This window comes from Chamaea fasciata, unplaced genomic scaffold (genome assembly GCF_029207755.1).
Source record: "Chamaea fasciata isolate MVZ Bird 193981 ecotype frontalis unplaced genomic scaffold, bChaFas1.0.hap1 SCAF_361, whole genome shotgun sequence".
Lineage (NCBI taxonomy): Eukaryota > Metazoa > Chordata > Aves > Passeriformes > Sylviidae > Chamaea > Chamaea fasciata.
This window is the reverse complement of record NW_027094446.1, coordinates 62,339-84,322: the sequence shown is the minus strand read 5'-3', so window position 1 is coordinate 84,322 and position 21,984 is coordinate 62,339. Positions and strand designations below refer to the sequence as shown.

The 21,984-nt window shown below is 55.7% G+C and overlaps 3 long non-coding RNA genes across 5 annotated transcripts; all 3 read left to right on the top strand.

Moving 5' to 3' along the window:
* Positions 1-10,922: 10,922 nt before the first annotated feature.
* Positions 10,923-14,659, top strand: LOC136305322 (uncharacterized). Of its 3 annotated transcripts, none has more exons than XR_010725254.1 (6): positions 10,923-11,040; positions 11,290-11,460; positions 11,814-13,026; positions 13,126-13,180; positions 13,271-13,313; positions 13,512-14,659. It is a non-coding gene; the product is annotated as an uncharacterized lncRNA (long non-coding RNA). The 3 variants fall into 3 exon arrangements; XR_010725255.1 differs by lacking the exon at positions 10,923-11,040 and having other exon boundaries at positions 11,079-11,460; positions 11,814-11,931; positions 12,851-13,026; XR_010725253.1 differs by lacking the exon at positions 10,923-11,040 and having other exon boundaries at positions 11,079-11,460; positions 13,512-14,658.
* A 647-nt stretch (positions 14,660-15,306) lies between these two features.
* Positions 15,307-15,949, top strand: LOC136305318 (uncharacterized). Its single transcript, XR_010725247.1, has 3 exons — positions 15,307-15,585; positions 15,664-15,705; positions 15,796-15,949. It is a non-coding gene; the product is annotated as an uncharacterized lncRNA (long non-coding RNA).
* Positions 15,950-17,204: 1,255 nt separating this feature from the next.
* On the top strand, positions 17,205-18,534 carry LOC136305317 (uncharacterized). Its single transcript, XR_010725246.1, has 3 exons — positions 17,205-17,293; positions 17,907-18,129; positions 18,291-18,534. It is a non-coding gene; the product is annotated as an uncharacterized lncRNA (long non-coding RNA).
* Positions 18,535-21,984: the final 3,450 nt, after the last annotated feature.

Below are 21,984 nucleotides of genomic sequence, written 5' to 3'. Positions count from 1 at the left end.
CGGCGCCGCCGGGACGCAATTTTCCGCGGCGTTTCCAGGTGTGCCGACACGGGCCGTGTGCTGAGTCGCGCCGCGATTGCGTTCTAATTCGTGGATTTAGTCAGGCGTCTGTGTAAACACCTGCCGGGGGCCTATGCCGAGCCGCAAAGAACATGGCGGCCGGGACGGAAGTGGCCTCAGCCACAACAAAGATGGCGGCAATGAAAAGCGGAAGTCACGCGACGCCCCTCACAAAATGGCGCCCAGGCGCGAGGCGCCCGACCTTCCAAAAAGGGCGGCCAAAAGGGCGGGAAAAAATAAGGACCCTATAGGCGTTTACCCAGATGCCTGCACAAAAACCCCGACTACGGCGCCGCCGGGGCGCAATTTTCCGCGGCGTCTCCAGGTGTGGGGACACGGGCCGTGTGCTCAGCCGCGCCGCGTTTGCTTTTAAATTCGTGGATTTAGTCAGGCGTCTGTGTAAACACCTGCCGGGGGCCTATGCCGAGCCGCAAAGAACATGGCGACCGGGACGGAAGTGGCCTCAGCCACAACAAAGATGGCGGCAATGAAAAGCGGAAGTCACGCGACGCCCCTCACAAAATGGCGCCCAGGCGCGAGGCGCCCGACCTTCCAAAAAGGGCGGCCAAAAGGGCGGGAAAAATAAGGACCCTATAGGCGTTTACCCAGATGCCTGCACAAAAACCCCGACTACGGCGCCGCCCGGGCGCAATTTTCCGCGGCGTCTCCAGGTGTGGGGACACCGGTCGTGTGCTCAGCCGCGCCGCGTTTGCTTTTAAATTCGTGGATTTAGTCAGGCGTCTGTGTAAACACCTGCCGGGGCCTATGTCGAGCCGCAAAAAAGATGCCGGCGGGACCGGAAGTGGCCTCAGACGCAACCAAGATGGCGGCAAGGAAGGGCGGAAGGCTCGTGGGGCTCGTCGCGGCCGAAAATCGCCGAGTGCAGCTCACACCCTGCAATGGCAAAAGCTGTTTTATTAAAACTCAGCCGAGAATTTTTCTCTTATTTCCAGGTCACAGGATATACTGAGGCTGAGAGGGATCCTAAAATCTGACTCTCAAGCGGACGGACCGTTTGAGAATCGAACTCAGCACCTTGGCATTACCCGGACTCTGCTCCAAGCAGCTGAACCAATCTCTGCATTATGGGGATGGACCTCCATAGGATGGCAACGCTTGGCCCCACTAAGGTAAGTGCAGTGCCGCCTTCTCTGCCAAAGCTGCTTCACACACCAGCCCCTGGAATGGCTCGAGGGCAGAAGTGGCTGGCAGCTCACGACAGCACAAAGCTCTTCCAGTGACGCTGATTTCCTGTCCTTTCCAGGATTTACCCAGCAGCTGCCGTAAAAGTACTCACACAAAGTCTCTTTCCGGGCGGAAAGGAGCAGGACAAGTCCTGAGGCTTCCCTTCTTCCACGGCCAAAGCTCTGCAGAGAGGCAGGGCCGGTCCCACCCGCACAGGGGCGTTTCCTGCAGGTGAGTGTTGCCGGGCCAAAATGATGGCAGCTGCTGAGGCCGGGGCTGCTTTTCTGGCCGGAGGCCTCGGTGCCCCCCCGTGCCGCCTGCAGTGTCCCTCGGTGTTTCCTGCAGGTGTCCCGGGTGCCCGGAGGCGCAGGGAGGAAGGAGGCCGGCAGCCCCAGCGGGGCCAGCAGCCCTGGGATGATGTGCAGGGAGGAGCTGTGCCTGCGGGGCCCCGCCCGTGGCAGCGGCGGCCAAACGCAGGGCCCGGGGCCGGGCTCGGGGCTGGCACGGACACGGCCCCGGGGCTGCCGCGGCTCCTCGGCCAGGGGCTGCTCCCGCCTGGCACGGGGAGATGCTGCAGCCCGGACAGAGGCACCCACAGCCCAAGAGCTCCCCAGGGAACAGCTGGCATTGCCTGGGAACGGCGGCTCGGGCTGTCTGCAGAGGGGCTCAGACAGCAATTCCCACCTCCCAGAGCTCCCACACAGTTGCCAGGGATGTCCTGGCCACCCCAAATCCCCTCCCTTTCAGCCTGAGGACATCACCCGTCGGCAGCATTAAAGCCAAGGCGCTCCTCCCTCACAGAAATTAAATCCAGAGCAACGGCCCTCGGAGATGCCTCAAAATCAAAGGTTTGAGTGGGATGGAGTTTCGTTTGGATGAAGTCTGGACTTTTCCAGGGAGCCGGCCGGAGTGCAGAAGCGATGGAAAGCTTTTGCAGGTGGGTCCCACTGGAGGTGTGCTGAAGGCAGGGATGGGCGTCCCTTGCCTGAGGGAAAGGCACTTGCAGAGGCCACTGCTGGGGCTCGGAAAGGAGCTGAGCTCCTGCAGGGAGCTGTGTCCTCCCGAGGGCACAGGGGCTGCCTCAGCACAGGCCGGCCAGTGCCTTCTCCTGCTCTGAAACATCACCTGGAGCCTGAGCTCAGGGGGTGGCTGAATTCCAGGGAAATCTGACAGGTGACCCCCAGGGGGTGAGGGTTATAATTAACCAAATCTATGGAATAGAAACCTATCCTGTCCCCATCCTGCTGAGCTTCCTTGGAAGCTCTGCTGGTTCCTGACACGTCTGGCATTCAAGCAGCAGCTCTGCGTGGGAATATCCGTGCTCCGTGAGGCACTGTGAGGTTATTGCAGCGGGAACTGAGCAGGGAATTCGGGGCCGTGGGTATAATTCATCTAAACTAGCAAAGGTGACAGTGAACCCCAAATCTGGGCACCACACAGAGAACAATCTTTGTGCTGCCCTGTCAGCTCAAGCCCCTGGGCTGGGAAGTTTTGGGAGTCAGACATATGGAATGATAGAAGTCACAGCAACTGGTGTCACCCCGAGGGACAGTCCAAGTCCCAGACAATTCCTCTGCAGTCCCCTGGGGGGGAAAACACCCTCTGTCTGCCAGGAGCCCTGACTCTGTTTCTCCTATCAGCTGTGTTGGGCTTTAAGAACTTGAAATAACTTTGAAGCCAAAGAAATCACCTTTTCCTTCTGGTTTGATTGTGTTTTTTTGTTGGTTTTTTTTTTTTTTTTTTTCTTTCAGATGCTGGACTTGCTTCTGTGGATGTGTGCTGAGCTCTGGCTGCAGGGGACTGTCAGGCCTGAATGGCTGTGAGTTTGTGTTCTTCTCGCTGGGGAAGCAGAAATAATTATTAATTAGACTGCAGAAATGTTTTCAGAAACCTTTCCCCTTTCCTGCCCTTTGCTGGTGGATCTTCTCTTTCTGCCTTTGACTTTACAAAGCTGTTCCCTGATGTCAATTCCCCTGCCTGAATTCCTTGCAGCTCCTAGCTGGGAAAAACTGGGATGATGTCCTAGGGATGTTCTTAGGGGAGGACAGAGGTGAGATTTTTGCCTGTATTTTTCTAATATTTTCTAAAATTTCAGGGAGCTGCTCCTGCTCCTGCCCCTAATCCTGCTGCTGCTGCACAAGTGGAGCCTTGTCAGCGAAGACCTGCATCTGCAGGAGGCCCCGCAGGCCCTGGCTGGGAAGTGCCAAAACAAAGAAGTGATCAGTAAGTGCTGAACTGCTTCCAGGAGGGCATATTTTGTTGCAGCCGTTACAGACCAACCGTGTGGTGTTGGTGACTTTGTGTGAGTTGCTTTATTAAAGCCAATCGTTGGTAAGGGTTTTGAGCATCCCTTGGATAGCCCTTGGAGCTCTGGGTGCCCTGGCTGTCTCTGCGGTGCCCTTGCCGTCCCCTGGGTGCACTTTGGGGTCCCCGGGCTGTCCCCTATGTGTCCCTGGGGTGCCCTGGCTGTCCCCTAGGTGTCCGTGGGAGTGCCCTGGCTCTCCCTGGGGTGCCCTGGCTGTCCCCTAGGTGTCCCTGGGGGTGCCCTCGCTGTCCCCTAGGTGTACCCAGGGGTACCCTCGCTGTCCCCTAGGTGTACCCAGGGGTGCCCTGGTGTCCCCTAGGTGTCCCTGGGAGTGCCCTGGCTGTCCCCTAGGTGTCCCTGAGGATGCCCTGGCTGTCCCCTAGGTGTTTCTGGGGGTTCCCTGGCTGTCCCGTGGCTGTCCCTGGGGTGCCCTGGCTGTCCCCTAGGTGTCCCTGGGGGTGCCTTGGCTGTCCTTTAGGTGTCCCTGGAGGTTCCCTGGCTGTCCCCTAGGTGTCCCTGGGGGTGCCCTGGCTGTCCCCTAGGTGTCCCTGGGGGTTCCCTGGCTGTCCCTGGGGGTGCCCTGGCTGTCCCCTAAGCGTCCCTGGGGGTGCCCTGGGTGTCCCTTAGGTGTCCCTGGGGGTGCCCTGGCTGACCCTAGGTGTCCCTGGGAGTGCCCTGGCTGTCCCCTAGGTGTCCCTGGGAGTGCCTTGGCTGTCCTTTAGGTGTCCCTGGAGGTTCCCTGGCTGTCCCCTAGGTGTCCCTGGGGGTTCCCTGGCTGTCCTTGGGGTGCCCTGACTGTCCCCTAAGCGTCCCTGGGGGTGCCCTGGCTGTCCCCTAGGTGTCCCTGGGGGTTCCCTGGCTGTCCCCTAGGTGTCCCTGGGGGTGCCCTGGCTGTCCCCTAGGTGTCCCTGGAGTGCCCTGGCTGTCCCCTAGGTGTCCCTTGGGGTCCACGGGCTGTCCACTAGGTGTCCCTTGGGGGGACCTGACTGTCCCTGGGATGCCCTGGCTGTCCCCTAGGTGTCCCTGGGGGTGCCCTGGCTGTCCCCTAGTTGTCCCTGGGGTGCCCTGGCTGTCTCTTAGGTGTCCCTGGGGGTGCCCTGGCTGTCCCCTAGGTGTCCCAGGGCTGCCCTGGCTGTCTTTTAGGTCTCCCTGGGGGTGCCCTGACTGTCCCCTAGGGGTACCTTGTCTGTCCCTGGGGGGGCCCTGGCTGTCTTCCTAGGTGTCCCTGGGGGGCCCTGGCTGTCCCCTACGTGTCCCTGGGGGTGCCCTGGCTGGCCCCTAGGGGTCCCTGGGGGTACCCTGGCTGTCCCCTATGTGTCCCTGGGGGTGCCCTGGCTGTCCCATTGGTGTCCCTGGGGGTGCCCTTGCTGTCCCATAGGTGTCCCTGGAGGTGCCCTGGCTGTCCCCTTGGTGTCCCTGGGGGTGCCCTTGCTGTCCCATAGGTGTCCCTGGAGGTGCCCTGGCTGTCCCCTTGGTGTCCCTGGGGGTGCCCTGGGTGTCCCTGGGGTGCTCTGGCTGTCCCCTAGGTGTCCCTGGGGGTGCCCTAGCTGTCCCTTAGATGTCCCTGGGGGTGCCCTGGCTCTCCTTGGGGTACCCTGGCTGTCCCTTATGTGTCCCTGGGGGTGCCCAGGGTGTCCCTGGGGTGCCTTGCTGTCACCTAGGTGTCCCTGGGGGTGCCCTGCCTGTCCCCTGGGTGTCCCTTGGGGTGTCCTGGCTGTCCCCTAGGTGTCCCTGGGGGTGCCCTGGCTGTTCCTTAGGCGTCCCTGGGGGTGCCCTGGCTGTCCCTTAGGTGTCCCTGGGGGTTCCCTGGCTATCTGTGGGGTGCCGTGGCTGCCTCTGGGGTGCCCTTGATGTCCCCTAGGTGTCCCTGGGGTGCCCTGAGTGTCCCTGTGGGTGCCCTGGCTGTCCCCTAGGTGTCCCTGTGGGTGCCCTGGCTGTCCCCTAGGTGTCCCTGGGGTGCCCTGGCTGTCCATTAGGTGTCCCTGGGGGTGCCCTGGCTGTCCCCTAGGTGTCCCTGGGGTGCCCTGGCTGTCCCCTAGGTGTCCCTGGGGGTGCCCTGGCTGTCCCCTAGGTGTCCCTGCCTCGCTCGTATCCTCGACTCCGCCTCCGGCGCCATGGTGACACCCCTCCCAGTCTGGACCAGTGTGGCCACACCCCCTCCCCTGGGGCCATTAGACCCATCCCAGTATAGACCAGTAAGGCACCATGTGCCCACCACGGACCCCCACACGCCTGCCAGTTCGTCCCAGTCCACTCCCCGTCCATCCCAGTTCTCTCTGATCACCCTCCCAGTGCTCCCAGTCCATCCCAGTCCCGCAGGTGCTGGTGCTTGTGGCTTGATCATCTGGTGCCTGTCCGCAACGTGGAGCGGGTCAAATGAGGCCTCAGGGGGACGGGGGGGCGGATTTTGGGGGGTCCTGGGGGTCCCGAGTTGTCCTGGAGGGGTTTGGGGGGTCTGCGGGGAGTCTCAAGGGGCTGCTGTGGGTGTTTTTGGGGGGGCTTCGGGAGGTTTGGGCGGCCCATTTGCGGCATCAAAGGAACCTGAGGAGGGTTTTGCGGGCTCCTGGAGGTCGGGGGGGGCCCTGGGGGTGGTTTGGGGGGCACTGGGGGGTTCCAGCCCGTGACCCCCCCCCGTTTTTGACCCCCCCCCCCCCCCCCCGAGCTGTTTCGGTCTCATCGACGCCCTCCTGAAGCCCAAGGGGGGGTGGGCGCTGGGCCCCCCCCCGCTGCCCCCTCCCCCTGCCACCCCCACGACGCCCTGCAGGTGAGGGACCCCCAAAAACCCCTCCCCATGAACCCCAAATTCACCCCTGGGACCCCCCAAAACCTCCCCAGGACCCCAGATCCACCCCGGGACCCCCAAATCCATCCCTTGGACCCCCAAAAACCCCCAAATCCATCCCTGGGACCCCCCAAAACCTCCCTTCAAACCCCAAATTCACCCCTCGGACCTCCAGAATCCCTCCACAGAACCCCTCAGGGGTGGTTCCCCACGAAAAAGTGCGGGAAACGTGAGGGGAGAAAAAGTGCGGGAAACGTGAGGGGAGAAAAAGGGCGGGAAACGTGAGGGGAGAAAAAGGGCGGGATCAAGTGGAGGGGATCAATGGAATTTTGGGGGGGGTCAGCGACGCTGAGGAAGGATCAATGGAATACTGGGGGGGCATCAATGACATTGGGGGGGGTCAGTGACACTCGGGTGGGGATCAATGATGCTGTGGGGGGGTCGATATCAGCTCGGGGGGCGGCCATGGGTTTTTGGGGGGCCGCAACGCAGGCGGCCGTGCTGGGTTTGGAGCGGGGGGGCCCCTTCAACCTCTGAGGGGGCCCTGGCTGTCCCCTGGCTGTACCTGGGGGTGCCCTGGCTGTCCCCTAGGTGTCCCTGGGGGTGCCTTGTCTGTCCCTGGGGGGGCCCTGGGGGGGCCCTGGGTGTACCCTGGTGTCCCTGAGAGGGCCCTGGCTGTCCCCTAAGTGTCCCTGGGGGTGCTCTGGTGTCCCTGGGGATGCCCTGGCTGTCCCTTAGGTCTCCCTGGGGGTGCCCTGGCTGTCCCTTGGGGTGCCCTGGCTGTCCCCTAGGCGTCCCTGGGGTGCCGTGGCTGTCCCCTTGGTGTCCCTGGAGGTGACCTGCCTGTCCCCTAGGTGTCCCTGGAGGTGCCCTGGCTGTCCCCTTGGTGTCCCTGGGGGTGCCCTGGCTGTCCCATAGGTGTCCCTGGAGGTGCCCTGGCTGTCCTCTTGGTGTCCCTGGGGGTGCCCTGGGTGTCCCTGGGGTGCCCTTGCTGTCCCCTAGGTGTCCCCGGGGATGCCCTGGCTATCCCTGGGGGGGCCCTGGCTGTCCCTGGGGTGCCCTAGCTGTCCCTTAGATGTCCCTGGGGGTGCCCTGGCTCTCCTTGAGGTGCCCTGGCTGTCCCTTATGTGTCCCTGGGGGTGCCCTGCCTGTCCCCTAGGTGTCCCTGGGGTTGCCTTGGCTGTCCCCTAGGTGTCCCTGGGTGTGCCCTGGTGTCCCTGGGGTGCCCTGCCTGTCCCCGAGGTGTCCCTGGGGGTGCCCTGGCTGTCCTTGGGGTGCTCTGGCTGTCCCCTAGGTGTCCCTGGAGTGCCCTGACTGTCCCCTAGGTGTCCCTGGGGGTTCCCTGGCTGTCCTCTAGTTGTCCCTGGGGGAGCCCTGGCTGTCCCTAGGGTGCCCTGCCTGTCCCCTAGGTGTCCCTGGGAGTGCCATGGCTGTCCCCTAGGTGTCCCTGGGGTCCCCTGGGTGTCCCCGGGGGTGCCCTGGCTGTTCCTGGGGTGCCCTGGCTGTCCTTTAGGTGTCCCTTGGGGTACCCTGGCTGTCCCCTAACGGTCCCTGGGGGTGCCCTGGCTGCCCCTGGGGTGCCCTGTCTGTCCCCTAGGTGTCCCTGGTGGTGCCCTGGCTGTCCCTGGGGATCCCTGGCTGTCCCCTAGGCGTGCCTGCGGGTGACCTGGCTGTCCCCTAGGTGTCCCTGGGGGTGCCCTGGCTGTCCCCTTGGTGTCCCTGGGGTGCCCTGGCTTTCCCTGGGGTGCCCTGGCTGTCCCCTAGGTGTCCTTGGGGATGCCCTGGTGTCCCTGAGGGTGCCCTGGGTGTCCCTGTCAGGGCCCTGGCTGTCCCTTATGTGTCCCTAGGGGTACCTTGTCTGTCCCTGTGGGGGCCCTGGCTGTCCCGTAGTTGTCCCTGGGGTGCCCTGGCTGTCCCTTAGGTGTCCCTGGAGGTGCCCTTGCTGTCCATTGGGGGGCCCTGGCTGTCCCTGTGGGGCCCTGGCTGTCCCTTAGGTGTCCCTGGGGGTGCCCTGGCTATCTGTGGGGTGCCGTGGCTGCCTCTGGGGTGCCCTTGATGTCCCCTAGGTGTCCCTGGGGTGCCCTGGGTGTCCCTGTGGGTGCCCTGGTTGTCCCCTAGGTGTCCCTGGGGTGCCCTGGCTGTCCCTGGGGTGCCCTGGCTGTCCCTTAGGTGTCCCTGGGGGTGCCCTGGCTATCTGTGGGGTGCCGTGGCTGCCTCTGGGGTGCCTTTGATGTCCCCTAGGTATCCCTGGGGTGCCCTGGCTGTCCATGGGGTGCCCTGGTGTCCCCTAGGTGTCCCTGGGGGTGCCCTGGCTGTCCCCTAGGTGTCCCTGCCTCGCTCGTATCCTCGACTCCGCCTCCGGCGCCATGGTGACACCCCTCCCAGTCTGGACCAGTGTGGCCACACCCCCTCCCCTGGGGCCTTTAGACCCATCCCAGTACAGACCAGTTAGGCACCGTGTGCCCACCACGGACCCCCACACGCCTGCCAGTTCGTCCCAGTCCACTCCCCGTCCATCCCAGTTCCCTCTGATCACCCTCCCAGTGCTCCCAGTCCATCCCAGTCCCGCAGGTGCTGGTGCTTGTGGCTTGATCAGCTGGTGCCTGTCCGCAACATGGAGCGGGTCAAATGAGGCCTCAGGGGGAGGGGGGGGCGGATTTTGGGGGGTCCTGGGGGTCCCGAGTTGTCCTGGAGGGGTTTGGGGGGTTTTGGGGGGTCTGCGGGGAGTCTCAAGGGGCTGCTGTGGGTGTTTTTGGGGGGGCTTCGGGAGGTTTGGGCGGCCCATTTGAGGCATCAAAGGAACCTGAGGAGGGTTTTGCGGGCTCCTGGAGGTCGGGGGGGCCCTGGGGGTGGTTTGGGGGGCACTGGGGGGTTCCAGCCCGTGACCGCCCCCCGTTTTTGACCCCCCCCCCCCCCCCCCCCGAGCTGTTTCGGCCTCATCGACGCCCTCCTGAAGCCCAAGGGGGGGTGGGCGCTGGGCCCCCCCCGCTGCCCCCTCCCCCTGCCACCCCCACGACGCCCTGCAGGTGAGGGACCCCCAAAAACCCCTCCCCAGACCCCAAATTCACCCCTGGGACCCCAAAAAACCCCCAAAACCTCTCCCCGGACCCCAAATTCAGCCCTGAGGCGCCATAAAACCCCCAAACCCCTCCCCATGAACCCCAAATCCATCCCTGGGACCCCCCAAAACCTCCCTAGGACCCCAGATCTACCCCGGGACCCTCGAATCCATCCCTTGGACCCCCAAAAACCCCAAAATCCATCCCTGGGACCCCCCAAAACCTCCCTCCAAACCCCAAATTCACCCCTCGGACCTCCAGAATCCCTCCACAGGACCCCTCAGGGGTCGTTCCCCACGAAAAAGGGCGGGAAACGTGAGGGGAGAAAAAGGGCGGGAAACGTGAGGGGAGAAAAAGGGCGGGAAACGTGAGGGGAGAAAAAGGGCGGGATCAAGTGGAGGGGATCAATGGAATTTTGGGGGGGGTCAGCGACGCTGAGGGAAGATCAATGGAATATTGGGGGGGCATCAATGACATTGGGGGGGTCAGTGACACTCGGGTGGGGATCAATGATGCTGTGGGGGGGTCGATATCAGAGGTTATCAGAGGCAATCGCCGCCGCCGTCCTCCCGTGCCCAGAGCCCCGCCAGGACTCCAGCGCAGCTCCGGCTGCAGGCGGAGCAGGAGCGGCTCCTGCCGCCCGCAGCGATCCCGGTCCCGATCCCGACCGCAACGCCAGCCCGGTCCTCAGGCCCCGAGACCCACAGCCCGCCCGCCGAGGGGGGCCGCACCGCTCGGGAGCCGCAGCCGACACTGACAGGACCCGAACCAGAACGGCCGGTCCCATTCCCGGCCCCGCCTGGCTCCGCGCAGGGCCGCGAGCAACCTCGGCTCGGCTCAGCTGTGAGGGGCGGGGCGGGGCCGCGGGCGATGGTCCCGCCCCCATCCCGGGCAGCGCGGGGCGCCGGGGCGGGCTCGGGGCGGAGGCGGGGTGGGCTCGGGGCGGAGCCGGGGTGGAGCCGGGGCGGGCTCGGGGCGGAGCCGGGGCGGGCTCGGGACAGAGCCGGGGCGGGCTTTGGGCGGAGCCGGGGCGGAGCCGGGGCGGGCTTTGGGCGGAGCCGGGGCGGGCTCGGGGCGGAGCCGGGGCGGGCTCGGGGCGGAGCCGGGGCGGGCTCGGGGTGGAGCAGGGGCGGAGCCGGGGCTCTGTGAGGCGGGGCCCGGAGGCAGCCGGGGCCGGGCAGTACCGGGGGCGCGGCTTCAGGGGCGCGGGGCGGGTCCCAAGTGCACGGCGCCGGGACCCCACCGGGGCGTTCCACACCGAGCCCATAGAGCAGCAGCTACTTCCGCCACCCTTTTGAATCCCCGCGATTGGCGGGCTCGCTGAGGCATCGGCAGTGCTGATTGGACAGCGGGCCCCGGGAACCGCCCCCGCCCCCCGGCCCGCGCTGAGGGCCCGGGGCCTCCGCCCTCAGACCGGCTCCGGCTCCAACCCGGCCCGGGCTCTGCTCCGGTCCCCCCGGCCCGCCCTGAGGGCCCGGGGGCTCTGCCCCGAGACCGGCCTCGCCCCTCCCCACCTCGCCTCGTAGTAGATTTCTGTTTGGTTTGTGGGAAGAAACAGTTGTGAGAAGTGAGATTTGTGCTGGAGAGCTGCTGCTGGGAAGAAAGGATGGAGTAAATCTGCTCCGAGGATGTGTGATGAAGAATTCAGGGTAAGGGTTGGGCAATATTTATAAACTGTCTCCATATTTCCCTGTATCTCTGGGTGTTTGGATTTAGCCTGGGATTGTCAGCTAAGTTATAAACAAACCAACCCGGCTACTGAACTCCCAATGAACGTTTGGAACCCTTGCACAGAAAGACAAGTTAGCAACGATTCCAAAGGAAAAATTGTAAATGGAGGGTAACGATTGCGGGGGGATTTCCTTGGGGATTATGACCCTCACACATACGGAATTTAGGAGGTGGAATCCCAGTTTCAGCCTTGGGCACGTGCAGGAGAAGAGGGGTCGTTATCCCTATCAAGGAAAGCCCGGTGCCCCAGCGCGTCAGGTGCGGACAACGAATTCTCCGGGGATGAGCACAAGTCCCCTCTTCCCCTGCCCCGACACTCGGACTGGCAGCAGCTGCAGGTGAGAGCTGTCACAGGATGGTGAGGGGACAGAGCAGCCCCAGGTGTGACCGTCAGGATGAGGAGGGCAGCAGAGCCGCCACAAGTGTGAGCTGTAAAGGATAATGAGGGGCCGGTTCTAGCCGGGGGCGGTTTAATAGAGGAGCCCGAGTTCACTTTGGCATCGGGCCGTGAGGAGCTCAGCGTGGTTTCTGCGGTGGTGGGAAAGCTTCTTACAGCGCCTGCAGGAGCACGTGGGTGTGGGGGGTTTCTTTGTGCCGGACAGCAGTAACAGGTAAGCCAGCATGGGTTTGTAGGGGAGATTTTTTTTTTCTTTGCAGCTTTGTCTTACTAATTTCTCTGTGGTGCTCCCAGGAAATAAAAGGAGTTATGGAGAGAAAAGGAGTTCAAATTCAGTGAAGAAACTCTTCTTCTGTGGTTGTCAGTATTCAAACTGAAGAAAACTTTCCACCTGGATTTTTAATGAGTTGTGGTATTTCTATGTGGTTTTTATTAAGTATTATGCTCTTGGGTGGCGTGTAGTGTTTTGTCTGATTTTTGATGTTATGTGTAATTTGGTTTTTGAGTGAGGATAACTTTGTTGGAGGGGTTGTTTGTATTTGAGGTAGAATTAATTTAAGTAGCTTTTTTTGCTAGACTTCTGATACGTGGTATTGGGGTTTTGTGTGTGATATGTAGGGATTCAAGTTGGGTAGGGCTATTTTTTCTGTTTAGTGGCTTTGAATGATTTATTGTGTAGCTTTATCTTGTTTGTAGATGGTGTATGGTGAGAGATATGGTTTCTTTTTCGTGTTAGGTTTTGTAGTTTACATGTCGGTCAGAGTATTTTTGAACTGAGTTTTGTTGAATTGTTTTTGGTGAGATACAGTGTTTTTTGAGGGTGTGTTTTCTAAGGTTTACAATGGTGTAATTGGCTGTAGTGTGAGATGTAAAGGAGGTTTTTATTTATTTGGTGGTGGTTTTTATTATGGTGAGTGTGTAGTATTTGTTTTGATGGGTTTGGGGTAGTGTGATGTAGCTAATTTATTAGGGTTTTCTAATATTTATAATTCAATTATTGTTTATTGTATTACAGGGATTTATTTATTTAGCTTGTTTGGTTTTAGTGTGTGTTCTATAATTATGGAAAATTTGGGAGATGCTGTTTATAGTTGAATGGATCTTTTAGGATTGAGGGGGTTGCAGGTATATATTTTGAAGGTTTTTTGAGGGGATTGGACATGGGGGTTATTTTTATTATATTTGGTAGTTGGACTTATAGTAATAAGAGTTGGCTTTTTTTGCTGCATTATTTTTTGTTTTTTCTTTTCTAGTATTCATGTATTTGTGTGGTCAGGGTAGTGGTGTTTCTGGTGCAGCTGTAAGCCTCCATTACTGTTTGTGTGTTTTAGGTGGTCCACTGGTATTACAGGGAGACCCCCTCACTGACCGGCCAACAGATCTGCTGAGATTGTACATCAGCATTTGGTTTTCTCTACGGTACCTGACTAAGAGACAGCAGTCTGGTGACAGCAAGGAATTCCCAGAGGTGGAGCTGGATCTCAGCAGTCAAGCTGACGTGGGCAAGGTGAGCAGTGACTGGTGGACAGAAGCAGTTGCTATTGTTCAAGTCTCACTTGCTGGTGCAACTCTAAGCATTCACTGTTCTTTTTTTTTTTTACTTTAGGTTGTCCCCTTGCCAGATGTGCTGGCCCCAGAGGCCAGATGGGTGCAGCATTAAGGTATACTTGTGGCATGCTTCAGTCAGACTGGGGAGGTTGCTGTTTCACAGTAACTCAGCATGATTTTTTGCTTCTTTTGTTTTTTTGCAGGTGCCACTGCTGTCCCAGGCGTGCTAAGGAATAGAGAGAGCCGGTGAGTTGCCCTTTAGGCAGGGTGACCCATAGGTGAGCGATGTGCTCAGCATTTACTTTTTCCTTTTGCTGGGTCCACTCCTGTCAGCCTCTGGAGCGGAGTGAAGATCTGAGGGGGAGCTGGGGCAGCGGTGCAGAGGAGCCCTGGGGATTACTCTTCTGGAGGGGGATAGTCACATTTCCTGTTTTGTGATCCTAGGTAGCGCGAGGAGGTGCGGAGACAAAGTCTGGATATGGCAGCCCCAAAGCGGATGCTGAGAACACGTCGACGTCTGCGGTGCCGACGTGTTCATTTCTGTCGAGGACGGACGTTCCACTCGTGTTCCAAAAGCTAAGTGTTGGGGCTGGTGGTCAGGAGAAGGGAAAAAACCTTTTCAGTCCTGGGAGGTGATTTAAAGTTACCTTAGAAGAGAAGGCCCTAGTGGGGTGGTCCCTTCAAAAGTAAAGGGTGAGGGTTTCTCCTCAGCATCACCAGAGCCTTTGCTGGGCGGGGCAGTTCTGACCCATCTCCATGTTCTAGGGAGCTTCACATTATTGGCCTTCTTTTAGAGTCCACAGGGTTAGGCTGCAGCAGGGGATTCCTGGCCCAGGAGTGTCCTGATTAGGAGCAATGCCAGTTGCAAGGCGTAGGGTTAGTAGGGTTCAGCAGGGGGAGTTTACAGTGGCACACAGAGGCTGAAGGAGGGCTTGAGAAGTAAAGGACTCGAGGTCTAGAGAACACACAGTGAAAATCGGGGGTACAGCCTAGGATACAAGTCAGAGTACAGGTATACCAGCCCTCACAGCGCTGCTGCCAACACCGTTTCCCTGAGAGCAGGTGCCGGCAGCAATCCTAATGCAAGACAAGGCCAGAAGTCCTGAGAGGTGCAGGCAGTAACCCTAAGCTAGGGCCAGGCAGGAAGTGACAGTGGTGGGGCAGAGTCCACAGGGTTGAGGTTCACCGGGGATGTCCACCCTGCGTTCCTGTCCTGCTCTAACCGGGGATGCTCACAGCCCTAATGGAGGCCACGGTGGGTGGGCTCGGTGCCAGTAATGCCTCTAAGGCTTTGGCGCTGCGAGCGTCGGCCTCCGAGCTCAGCTGAAGCACGCACGGGGCCCGAGGACCCGGTGCTGCTTAAGAGACGGTGAGTAGCAGAGCTGCTGGTTTTTGGCTGATGTGCAGCTAAGATTATGCTTTGATATTTGGTTTTCTTTATTGTAGCTGACTATGAGACAGCAGCCCAGTGACAGGAGGAATTTCCCTGAAGGAGAGGCGGCCCTCTTTGGGGCCCAGCGTGGATTCACCTCCCCAGACATCTGAGAGATAAGTGGAGGGCTCGGAACTAGGGAGGGGATGAAAGTGGGGTACCAGGGCAGGGATCACTGGGAGGGATTTTTTGAGTCGGGTTTGGAGCTGGGGATGTCCCAGATGTGACCCCTTAGGCTACATGAAGGGAAAGTCTCATTTTTCATGTCAGTGCTGAGGTGTGCAGGGCAGAGCAGTCCTGGTGTGTGTTGTGTCACTTGTCTGTTGTGCACTCTGTCTGTTTGGTGTCTTGTCTTTTCCTTTAGTCCTTTCAGGGGCCTGTCCAAACCCCTGGCATCAGTCTTAGCATTTCTGATTTCTGTGCTCCTCAGCCAGGTGCCTTTGTCTCAGCTGCTCGGACACTCATCAGAATCCATCTCTCTTCACAAGCATCCAGTCCGATGCCTTTTCAGGTCTTGTTCTGAGCTGTACTGACAGCCGTGCACCGCCCTGATCCATTCCGGCGGGTTAGGTCTTGTGAGAATGCAAAGACAGGTGGAGGATTCTGACCGTAGGATTCTCGGGCATCCATCTCTGTGTTTCTTGGGATAAGTCATCCCGATGGCATCTTGTTCCTGCAGGGTTCTCTGAGCCTGGCCAGCTCACCTTCCGTCTCACCTCGGTCATCTCATTCCGAGTTCTCTGGACCCTCAGGGTCGTTCTTCTTGCCAGAGTTTTCTGTCCCTGTTGCGTCCCCTCGTTTGTCCTGTGCTGTGTCACGGGTGTTGGTGTGTGTTTGGCCCGGAGCTGCTCTGCCTTGCTGCTCAGTCTGGGTGTAGGGGTACGAGGGTAATAGTGCCGGGGGCTTGAATTTTGTGATGTGGGGTGTAGTTAGACTGTAGAGGGTATTCCTAGATTGCCACAAGATGTCTGGAGCTGTCAAGGTATCCTGCAGCACTCTGACTTTTGTCCGAACTTTCTTTCAGATGCAGAGAGATGAAATCTGTGGCAGAGCCCCCCATCCTGGGTGAGGGGCTCCCCTGAGAAGGTCAGTCCCTGTTTCTGTTTGCAGGGGAGGTGTAAATGATGGCTGTGTTACAGCTCTGTTCTTTGTCTTTATTTTTAGGTGGTGAAGCCGGATCTCAGCAGTCAAGCTGACGTGGGCGAGGTGAGCAGTGACGAGTGGACAGAAGCCGTTGCTATTGTTCAAGCCTCACTCGCTGGTGCAACTCTAAGCCTCCGTTATTGTGTGTTTTAGGGAGTCCACTCGCAGGAGGCCGAGCTCCCCTCTCACCAACGGGACGACAGACCCGCGTCACCTCACCCGTGAGCCCTCCGGGAGCATTCCAGGAGTCTGTGATGGAGCCTTGATCTTCTCCTTGTGAAGGCCCCATCCAGGTAGGCTTGGATAACGGCCGAAGAGTTGAGGTGAGTCAGGGAGGAGAAGGAGGAGGAGGGAGGGTCCCCTCAAGTTCCAGCGCTGCCACGTCACCTTGTCTGCTCTTTACCCAGGCAGACCCTGCGACGCCGGCGTTGGCCTCTGAGCGCAGCTGAAGCGCGGGGCCGAGGACACAGGCAAGCTTAGGAGACGGTGAGTAGCAGAATTGTCGGGGTTTGGGTGATGGGCTGCTAAGATCACGCATTCATGTTTGGTTTTCTTTGTTGTAGCTGACTAAGAGACAACAGCCCAGCGACAGCAGGAATTTTCCTGAGGCAGAGGCGGCCTTCTTTGGACCTGGCAGGGATTTGCCTCCCTGGATGCCTGAGAGATAAGTGGAGGGTGATGGCTCACAGAGGGGATGAAAGCAGGATGCCAGGGCAGGGATCACCGGGAGGGGTTTTTTAAGTCAGATTTGGAGTTGGGGGCACCAAGATGTGACCCCTTAGGCTACATGAAGGGAAAGTCTCATTTTTCATGTCAGTGCTGAGGTGTGCAGGGCAGAGCAGTCCTGGTGTGTGTTGTGTCACTTGTCTGTTGTGCACTCTGTCTGTTTGGTGTCTTGTCTTTTCCTTTAGTCCTTTCAGGGGCCTGTCAAAACCCCTGGCATCAGTCTTAGCATTTCTGATCTCTGTGCTCCTCAGCCGGGTGCCTTTGTCTCAGCTGCTCGGACACTCATCAGAATCCATCTCTCTTCACAAGCATCCAGTCCAATGCCTTTTCAGGACTTGTTCTGAGCTGTATTGACAGCCGTGCACCGCCCTGATCCATTCCGGCGGGTTAGGTCTTGTGAGAATGCAAAGACAGGTCAAGGATTCTGACCGTAGGATTCTCAGGCATCCATCTCTGTGTTTCTTGGGATAAGTCATCCCGATGGCATCTTGTTCCTGCAGGGTTCTCTGAGCCTGGCCAGCTCACCTTCCGTCTCACCTCGGTCATCTCATTCCAAGTTCTCTGGACCCTCAGGGTCATTCTTCTTGCCCAGAGTTTTCTGTCCCTGTTGCGTCCCCTCGTTTGTCCTGTGCTGTGTCACGGGTGTTGGTGTGTGTTTGGCCGGGAGCTGCTCTGCCTTGCTGCTCAGTCTGGGTGTAGGGGTACGAGGGTAATAGTGCCGGGGGCTTGAAATTTGTGATGTGGGGTGTGGTTAGACTGTAGAGGGTATTCCTAGATTGCCACAAGATGTGTGGAGCTGTCAAGGTATCCTGCAGCACTCTGACTGTTGTCCTGACTTTGTTTCAGATGCGGAGAGATGAAATCCGTGGCAGAGCCCCCCATCCTGGGTGAGGGGCTCCCCTGAGAAGATCGATCGCTATTCAAGGTGAGAGTCACATATTTCACATTTATTGGCACTCCAGTGCAGGCCACCTGCGTTTACAGCTTCAAACAAGTGAGTCCCTTGGTAACCCCCCTGGGCAGCAGCTGGAGCCTGCTCCGGGCTGGGCTGAGGGAGCAAACACTTGTGGCTGACACAGCTCCACACTGAGGGTACTTGGGAAAACACCTGCCTTGTCCTGGATTTTTTTTTTTTTTTTGAGCTTTTGACAAGGTTTTAATCATCCCCTTGGTAAAAATAAATGGTAAGGACTGAAAACATGAGAGGCTGGCAGGTTATGCTCATGAATGAGAACTTTTTTTTTGAATAACTGTGCGGCCTATATCCTATTTTTGAGACTCTCTTTTTTGGCTGACTTTACTGTAAAAAATCTGCCTCAATTTAGCTGCCTCAATAATGAATTTATGGTACAAATATGTTCTAGCGGCAGGAGCTTAAAGTAGTAACACCAACATGCCACCTCTGGAATAAAGTCCTGTGTCTCCTCAGACCTACTGGTTTGCAGTAGCGTTTGTACACCTTTCGCTGCAGCTGTGGTTCTTAATAACTGGAAGTCCAGGGATTCTGGGCGATTCCCATAAGTTCTCCTGTTTTGTAGGAGCTGCACGGTGAGGTCAGCATTCTGAGGGAGGCCCTGGCACAGCTGCCAAGGGCAAGGAACGTGGAGCATCCCGGGGCTTCTCCCGCCCGAGTTTCTCCCGGAGCGTGCTGCGTGTCATGCCGGATGTTTAACCCGGGTTTGGGGTGTTCTCCTGCAGTCCCAGCTCTAACTGCTGCCCCCGAGCCCCGGCCTTGCTCTGTCCCAGCACTGAACCTGGCAGGTGGGTGTGCTTTTCCAGCCCTTGAATCCCACGGGCAATCCCAGATTCCCGGAGCTCCCCGAGGCACAGCCTGGCCTCCCTCCCTGGGAGCTGCATTTCAGTCTGCCTGGACCAAGGACATCCTGTTTGAGACTTTATTCCTGTTGTTTTTCCTCTTGCAGGTTGTGGGCAAAAAGGAGAGAGCCAGTAGGAAGTGAAGCCACTGGAAGGCCTTATCCCAGTCCAAGGTTCCCACTTTTCTTTCTGACTCCTGGATAATTGCCTGGCCATAACTGGACAGAGACTGTCAGTTTGATTTCCTGCCTTTTCCAATAAATCCTTGCTTTCAGCTGGAGTGTATTCCTGGTGTCATCCCCCTCCTCGTCCGTGGATGTGTAAATAAAATTCCTGACTTGCCGAGTCCAATTTTGTTATTGCAGGAAGTGTGGTGCTTTTGTTCCACTGAAACTTCCCAACTCTGCTGAGAGTTTCCGATGTCAAATACAAGTAAGATTCGAGTTTCTTTGCATTGTTACTCCCACAAAACACAGATCATTCTTGGATAGGAGTAGCTGGACCTGTTGAATTTCCACTTCCCTTTAAACTTAGAGCAGAGGAAGCAGATTTAAATTTGTTGTTCCATGAACTTCCACCAACTTGATGACTGTTCCAAAAGTTTGCAGTATTAGAAATGCCTAAGCTTGTTTTCCAGGCAAGCTGGGATTTAGATGTTATTTCTTCCTTTTATTTGATGTTTTTTCTCTCTCTGATTCTAGTAAGAGAATATATTTTTTTTTCCAGTTTTCCATCCTAATTGGAGTTTTTGTACATTGTAGGGCACATTTCCAAGGAAATTTACCAAATTCATGTTGGTAAAGCAGGAGCTATTCAGCACCATGCTGCCACTTTTTTCCTTTCAACCCCTTAACAGGTCTCATTCTACCCATACACAGTATTACCAGCAATAACTTGGTGTCGAGTTGTATTTCAGAGGTAGCAATAAAACAAAGTTGACATTTTATTTTGTGCCTCTCTGAACCTCTTTGTTTATTAACAAAGAACTCCAAAACAAAGCAAACAGAAAAACAAAAACCAAAACAAAAGCCCCTACAAACACTGCCCCCCAAGAAAAAACAATGACAGAGAAAACATACCAACATTATTAAATAAAAATTAAATCTTTACCCCTTAGAAAACGAGGCTAATTTAATTTTAATTCATTGTGGTTCTGATGTGTTAGGTAAATGAATTCATATAGTTTAAAAAATAAACAAGTCAACACAAATTAAATAAATACAAAAATAGAAAAATATAAGTAACAAAAATAGAAATATAAAATACAGTTTTAAGGGGTGAGAAAATCTCTAGAAAAGCTAAAGCTTTTACAGTATCCCCTAAATAGGTGGTACTCTCTTAACTGCTGCAGAGCGTTGAAACAAGCCTAGAGAAGCTTCAGTGTGCACCAAAAGCAGCTGCTGCTATAGGAAACCGGTGTTGTTTTAAGACCTCCCCCTCCCAAGTTCCTTGCACTTTGTGTTCACAGAGAAGTCACACGAGTCCTGATATATTTTTCCTTTCTTCAAGGATGATGACAACAAGAAAAGTCAACTCTTTAATTTTTGCTTATCCCTAGCAAGCAAAGCCCGGTGCCCCAGTGTGTCGGTGCAAACAGTGAAATGTCTGCAGCAAGTTCCCTCTGCCCCGCCCTCACCCTCGGGCTGGCAGCAGCTGCAGGCGTGAGCTGTTAGGATAACGAGGGGACAGAGCAGCCGCAGGCGTGAGCTGTAAAGGATAATGAGGGGCAGGTGGCTCCTGCCCGAGCTGCTTACGCGGGGAGCCTCAGCTCACTCTAGCGTGGAGCTGCCGGAGGGAGCAGCTTCTGCGAGGCTCTCTGGAGTGTCTTACGGGATGATGGCGAGCTCGTCTTACAGAGTTTGGGGGAACCCTCGGATATGGAGTATTGCTTCAGGAGATGCCGAGGGACAAACCTTTGTGCCGGGCAGCAGGAGCAGGTGAGCCGGTGTCGATTTGTAGGGGGGACTTTTCTCCTTTTCCCTTTAAATTTTGTCTTCCCAATCCTTCCCTGGCGTCCCTAGAAAAAAAAAAGGGGGGTTTTGAGGACAAAAGAGTTTAAATTGAGGAAAGAAACTCCTTTTATTGTCTGTGTTCAAACTGGGGGAATCCCCCTTCACCTGGGATTTTAATAAATAGTGGTACTTCTATGCGGTGCTTTTATTACTTTATTACTTATATGGTGCTTTTATTCAATATTGCATTCTTTGGTGGTACATAGTGTTTCATGTTATTTTTTGGTATTATTTATTGCCTGTAATTTGGTTTTTGAGGGAAGGTAACTGTATGGATGGGTTTGTTTGTATTTGAGGTAGAATTAATTTAAGTAGCTTTTTTTTTTTTTTTTTTTTTAAAATAGGCTTCTGATACGTGCGATTGGGGTTTTGTTTTTGTTTATTGTATGTAGGGATTCAGATTACCTAGGGCCAGCCTGGCCGGTGGAGGTTTTGTTAGATGCAATTTTAATATTTTTAAAAGTTTTTTTCTGTTTAGTTGTTTTAAGGTGGTTTTCAATAATTTTTTGTGTAGTTTTATTTTGTTTGTAGATGGTGTATGCTAAGGGATACGGTCTATTTATTTCATGGTAGGTTTCTTAGTTTACATGTCGATCAGATTGTTTTAGAACTGAGTTTTATTGTTGAAATTTTTTTTTTTGGTGAGATATTGTATTTTTAAAGGAAATGTTTTCTAAGGTTTACAATGGTGGAAGTGGCTGTAGTGTGAGGTATAGGGGAGGTTATTTATTTAGCGGTGGCTTTTATCATGGTGAGTATGTAGTGTTTGTTTTGGTGGGTTGAGGTAGTGGAATGTAGGTAATTTTTTTGTGTTTCCTAATATTTGTAATTGGACTATTGTTTATTATAGTATAGGGGTTAATTTATTTGGCTTGTTTGATTGCAGTATATGTTTTATACTTATGGATCATTTGAAAGGTATTGTTTATAGTTACATTGATTTTTTTGGTTTTGTGTGTATTTATAAGTGGTATTTTTGTTTTGATGGTTTGAGGTTTATGGGTTTCTTGAGTTAGGAATTATTTGTTTTGGTGTTTTTAATTGAAGTTTATTTGTGACTTCTTTGTTGTGTAGTTTGATTTGTTTGTTGCTGTCGAGGTTTAGGGTAAATTTGGGAGGAAACCTTTGAATGGGGTTCTTCTGGAAAGTAAACCTAAACAGTCTCATTCTTTTAAACTGCTTTTGCAAAGAACTTCTTTGGAGAAAAGTGGGAAAACCTATTTATTTAACAAACAAAGTGGTCACAAGCATAAAGAATGAATAATATGAAATAATAAAACTTTTTGTTATTTTGAAGCGAGATGGTAACTTCAGAAAGTCTTTGCTGTGGGCTGTAGCTGAGCTCTTTTGGTCTCTTATCAGCTGTTCTGGTGTTGATAAAATGCTCAGGTGCAGGCCCCGTGGGCTGCAGGTGCCAGCTCTCGGCGCTGCTCTGGGTTTTTCAGTCTGCAGCAGGTTTAAACAGTCCTAAGAAAAAGGAAAACAAATAGCGAGGGAACTTCTCTGCCCTAACTAGCTGAAACCAAGAGCAAAGCACATCTTTGTGCTGCAGTCTGTCTGTGCTTGAGCTGAATATACGAGAGAGGGTATTCAGAGGAGTGAAAGTCGTTTTCTTAAAACAAACTGCAACCATTTTCTTTCCTTGCTTAGCTCTCAAAATCAGTCTTAAAGGTCCAGAACAAGCGACTGGGGATACAAGCGGCATAAACTCACCCTAGGGCATTCTATGTCTTATCCCCATATCATAAACTTATCAAAACAAATTGAATTCTAACTCTAGGAACACATA